A 6,000-nucleotide genomic window follows, 5' to 3' on the forward strand; every position below is an offset into this window, starting at 1 on the left:
TTTGCCTTCCACGTTGGTACACTTATGAGGCTGCTTCGGTTTATTTATGGATACCATGAGGCTAACATTGTCCAGACTGAAGTGAGAAGGAAGACAACGATGAATGGTACTTATCACCTCATGAGATCGGTAGCAGAATTAAAAATTTACAATAAAAACTACGTTTCTGGTTCCTGTTCTCCTGTCTTGCACAAAGCGTTAAAGAGAGTCAGAAGTGGAATAATAGAGTTTAGCTAGCTCTCGGAGAGTTACAGAGAGTTAACAGCATGTTGAGCTGTTCACAAGCCATTAAACAAGTACAGACGGACCTCTTAGTGGCATCTCCTGATGATCGAGGATTATTTGCATATGACTGTCCACAATTAGCAGGTTTGCTGATAAAGTTACAGTACTGGTTATGTCATACAAAGTCTAATGACTTAAACTCAGTTAATGTCTACATGACATATAGCTGGAAAGGCGCATTTGCTGAAATAGGTATTATTATGCAAATGTCTTGCTTAGTGTAACTGCATTTGTAGTGGAACTCAGAGCTAAGATGAATATACCGCCAAAAAAAAAAAAAGTTGCATTCAGTCTGTATCACAGGCATATTAAAGTTCTTGTTGTGTAAGTAAATCCTACAAAATCTTTTGCAAACTTCACATCTAAGACTCTTTTCTAAAGCAGTTAGAATCCTGTAGGAAGGACAATAGCTTCCTAAACATTCTTTTGCCAGAGGAAGCCAACAAATATGTTCAGATAGATTCTGGTATTATACTATGGTTTTTTCTGTTGCAGTGTTTGTACTCATTAAGCCTGAAGTCATTAACTCCCTGCTAAGTGCACTTGATTTGAGAGCAATGTGATTTTATAAATCCTTCTCAACTCGAGTTTTTTATGAAGTGAGAGGACGGAGGCATTTACAAGGCCTGAAAACTAAAAGCCATTCTTCAGAAGCTTGAGACTTGTGTCTTTTCACAATGATGTATTTTCTTTGATTTTTTTCTATACCTGTTTTAAAAAGTCAAAATATTGCTAATTAATATTTTTATCACATTTTTAATTTAAGGTGCTTTTACAGGGAGATCCCTACAGACAGACCTCTAAATCCAGGAATTAAAGCCTACTGGTTAGGTGTTTTTAATCCTGTTTTGTCACAGGTAATTAAAATAGTCTACAAATGATTTTGATTAATTCTATTTATGGGCAAGTCATTCCTGAACAAACCAGTTTGTTTTAACTAAAATGGAATGAGGCACTTTTGTATTAAGAATGGCCTCATATGGAATTAATTAGGAACAGTTCCATGTGCACAAAAGCCTTAATTAACTTTTGAGTGAGTTTCATTTGCAGTGTCTTTACTGGAATGTGCTGGATCTAGATGTATCCATATGAGTAACTAGAGTCCCAGGTGGGCTTCTATGACAGGCACTGAAATACCTTCTCTGGCAGTGTTCCTGGTATATCAGCTTGTTACTTCTTTGACAGTACAGGTCCATTTGCACATTTCACGTGATATTTGCCCCTTTCATTGTAGTGCTTTGGAGTGGGACTACAAATATAGCATTAGTTTGGGAGAGTTATGTATTCCATATTAGGTATTCTAAATGATAGTTGTTATACAGGGAAGCAAGAGAAAGCCAGCTTGTTACCTAATACATTATTTATTTCTGTTTTAAAAAGTATTATGCATTTGTCTGAAAAGACTTGAAGTGGACAGGTCTGGCCTTATCTCAATCTTCCTTCATTTACAGTATCACCAATTGTAAGCAATGTGAAGGTGAACTGTGATAAACAGTGCTGACTAAATGTACTGGTATTGTGGTAGTTTTATGATGTGACAGTGATTGTAAAGGGATGCCCAGATCTGCACAGCCTGGTTGGGCAGTTGTGGCTCAGTCTTTCTCCCAAGTGTGTCTTCCAAAGATTAGGACAGGTAGCTGTTGGCCTTCACTCTGCAAAGTGAGAAGGTGGAGAGATAAAAGTTAGGCTGTACTGTCACATCCAGTCTTATCTTAAAAACCTCCAGGGACGGAGAATCCACCACTTCCCTGGGCAGCCCATTCCAATGTCTGATCACCCTCTCTGTAAAGAAATTCTTTCTAATATCTAACCTAAACCTCCCCTGACACAGCTTAAGACCATGCCCTCTTGTCTTGCTGATAGTTGCCTGGGAAAAGAGACCAACCCCCACCTGGCTACAACCTCCTTTCAAGTAGTTGTAGAGAGTGATGAGGTTTTCCCTGAGCCTCCCATTCTCCAGGCTGAACAACCCCAGCTCCCTCAGCCTCTCCTCATAGGACTTGTGCTCCAGTCCCTTCACCAGCCTCGTTGCTCTTCTCTGGACCTGCTCCAGCACCTCAATGTCCTTCCTGAACTGAGGGGCCCAGAACTGGACACAGTACTCCAGGTGTGGCCTCACCAGCGCTGAGTCCAGGGGAAGAATCACTTCCTTGGACCTGCTGGCCACACTGTTCCTGATACAGGCCAGGATGCCACTGGCACCAGAGGGATCCCAACATCAGCAGCCTTCATCATAGGATGATGCCAGACAGGTCCTGCCTTCTGACAAGATCACATTGATGAGGAAGCAATGAAGCAGAGAGATATAGACCATTATACCTAGTCCGTGTTAAAAACTTTGAATACTATGATACTTGGCAATATAATTTTATATTCTGATACCAGTATTGTGAAGGATTCAAACAATATTGCTTCCAGCAGCTATGAAGGAAGGGTGGGAAAAAACTGGAAAAAAACCCCAAGAAAATGAGAAAACAAATAATTGTTGGAGTATGTTGTTCACTCAGGGAGAAATTACACAGTTTTCAATACCAAGGAAATATTGTAATGGTTAAATAAGATAGTCTTACACATTTTAATTTTTGTTGCTCTTACCTTTCAGTTCAACTCGAAATTCTTCAAATGTCCATAATTAAGCTTCTAAGGCCCTTTTTACTGATGGTGTGTACAGTAAATTTTGTTGGGTGGCAATTTTAAAATTTTGTTTATATAGACTTTACCTAATAAACATGACACACAGGAGGCCACAGAGCCTCCTGCAGATGAAGACCAATAAGCATCCCTTCCCCATAAACTGTGGCAGCTTTCAACTGAAAAAAAAAAATAATCTTGATTTTGAACTTTATAAGGTTCTTGTTGGCTCGCTGTTCCAGCCTATCCAGGTTTTTTTTCAGGTTGGTTCTCTTTTCCCAAGTGTCCACTTGCCCCACTCAGTTTGGTATTATCTGCACCTCATCAGGGTACACTTGATCCCATCATCCAGATCACCTATGACATTAAACAGCATCGGGCCTGGTACCGATCACTGAGGGATCCCACTTGTGATAGGTTGCCAGTTTGAAAAGACTGGAGGCTCAGACACAAGCATAGTTATTCTGAATGTATGAGACAACTCCAGAGCAGTTGTGCAAAGTCAACGATTCCTCCCTACAGCAAACGCTGCAGTACAAGTTGTGGAATATATCTGCATAAGGAGAATAGAAGATACAGGAATTTTTTTTGACTGTGTTAAGAGAGCTAGAGGGCCTCTATGTTTGTCTTTCTTTTTTTTCTCGTCCATAAATGGCTTGAGAATTTTGAATTGAGAGGTGCTTAACTTTTAAGGTTTGGGGGTTTTTTTAAGGTTTGTTTTTAAAAATATTTTTATCCTTTAAGAAATTAGTGAGTGACCTGTTTCATTTTATAGGATGGTCATGCTACTACACTGCTTCATAAATAACAATTATTTATACTCACTATGGAGTGTATGTTTGTAACCAATGGTGAGTACTCCATGGAAAAATTAATTTTCTTCAATTTTAATTAAAGTAGAACTACCAGAATTTAATTTACCTTTAGTCCTTTAGACAAGGACTTCTCACTATTTGCAATTTACTGAAACAAAACAAATTTTTATTTCTGTTATCATTTAAACATATTGATCTGACTTTAAAGTACTCAATGTGTTTTACCACTGTTTTTAAATGATTAAGCTGAAGCACATAATTTTAATAACAGATGTCTACACTGGATGTTTCTGTCATAACATCTGTTCCTCTCATTTAGAAAAGCTATTCTTATTATTATATTCCTTCCAGGAATTATGCAGTGGTACAAATCCAGTGTGTCTATGCTGGGAACGCTTTGATTTCATTGACCGATATTCTAATACTGAGAGAGAATAGTTGTTCCAGTTTTAATGACTTTCTTATCTAGAATAGTTCATATTTAACCATTAAGCTGAGTAAATTTGTCCATCTTCATTAAAGTAAGAGTGTGTTTTTAACTTACGTGATCTAAGTAGAGGAACAATTATTTCTCAGAACTCCGGTCTGCGTGGCTAACAAGTTGAAAACTGATGGGTGGTCTATCAGAAGCAGAAGAATCCTATTTTCTGAAATTATTTAAGAAGAAAAAAATTGATGGTCAAGGTCTAATTTAAGGTAGCTCCATTTTGGATTTGGAGGCAAGCTCAGGGATTGTTTACACTGTAGTGTTTGCTAAGATCGCAGGAGTGGAGTGTGTGTGTGAAAGTATGAACAACTCTGTTTACAGCTGCATTTGTACTTTTACGTGCGGAGTAGATTGCTCAAAAATTACAGAAAAACTACAGTTGATAGTCTTCTGACAAGATTTTTGCTGTTCTATTTCTGTACTAGAGCAGAAATCAGGAAGGAGAACAAAAGCAGCTCTGGTGCCCATTCTTAACTGTGCCAAAGAAAGGACAGACAAGTGTAGGCTCATCTTGCCCTTTATTTCTTTAACATCTTCAGGGAAAGAAAAATGTCTGTATTGTTGCAGGACCCACACAAGAGCCTTGGGCTGTCCAAAGACATCTCTGATGGAGGTTTTAAAGCCTTTATCCTTCATATAAGGTTACTTCATAGCACAAAATCTGAACTTTAACCTTTTCTTTGGCATCATGATTATGGGCCTGATTTTCTATACTTTAGCTGGGTTATTTTTTCCCTTAATTTAATGGGAGACTTACCTGAGTTAGAAGGTATGCAACTGGATACTGGAGTTACTCCTTTTGTCAGCAAATCAAGCCTTAAAACCTTTACAATTTCACTGACTTCAGTGAAAGTACATTACTTTGACCAGTAATAATGTGGCTGAGAAAAAGATTGCTATCTGCATGTTTTCTACCATGTGATACTACAGGAATCAAAACAAAAGAATATTGAATTAAAAAATCCACCTTTTTGTGCTTCTTCAGTTTTTTAACAAAGTACTTGAACATGAAGAGGTGGAGACAGAAGTATTATGCAGTATAATAATTGAAGCATTTATATTTTTCTAGCTCATATATATATATATCGTATGGGAAAGATTAATAATTTTTATCTGTTGTACCACTTACTCAATATTTGTGTTCTTTTCAACTGTTACAGTGTTAAGTTTTATTTTCATTTGGAATCAAATTGTGCTTTAGCTAATTTATCTTCCTCATTCTGTCTCATAAAATTCAAATGACTAGAAGTTACTGGATAGTTTTACATGGAACTTTGCCTACATAAGAGAGTTTTATTTATATTGATGTCAATGGCTTTACATTGCAATAACCTTATCCACTCGGGAATTATGAAAAGATTAAAAAGTTCTGGTGACGAAATATTTCAATAATAGTTCTTTCAGGCTTTGCTAGAGATCAAAGGAGTCCTGAACCGAGTCATTATACTGTGATCTCAGCTAACACATCAGGACAGGTTAATAGTAAGACTATGAAATTCTTTTAAAAGAAAAATAACTATCTAGTTGTAATGCTGATTCCTTGTTAATTGAGAAGCTGCCCAAATCTTTGTCATAAGCTGTCGATTCTGGTAGATGACGATTTGGAGATCAGTAAGACTTTTGATATGAGAAGTTGTTAAAAGCAAAGAGCTTTTCTCAGGAAAAAGAGGCTACCTGGATTCCAAACGCTTAATTAATCATGGACCTGAAATAAGCACTCAGCCTTACAATCTTAAATTGACTTCTAGTACTGAGAATTCTCAACCTTTTGACACAACGATT

The sequence above is a fragment of the Corapipo altera genome, unplaced genomic scaffold, assembly GCF_003945725.1.
Source record: "Corapipo altera isolate COAL_440 unplaced genomic scaffold, ASM394572v1 44, whole genome shotgun sequence".
Classification (NCBI taxonomy): Eukaryota; Metazoa; Chordata; class Aves; order Passeriformes; family Pipridae; genus Corapipo; species Corapipo altera.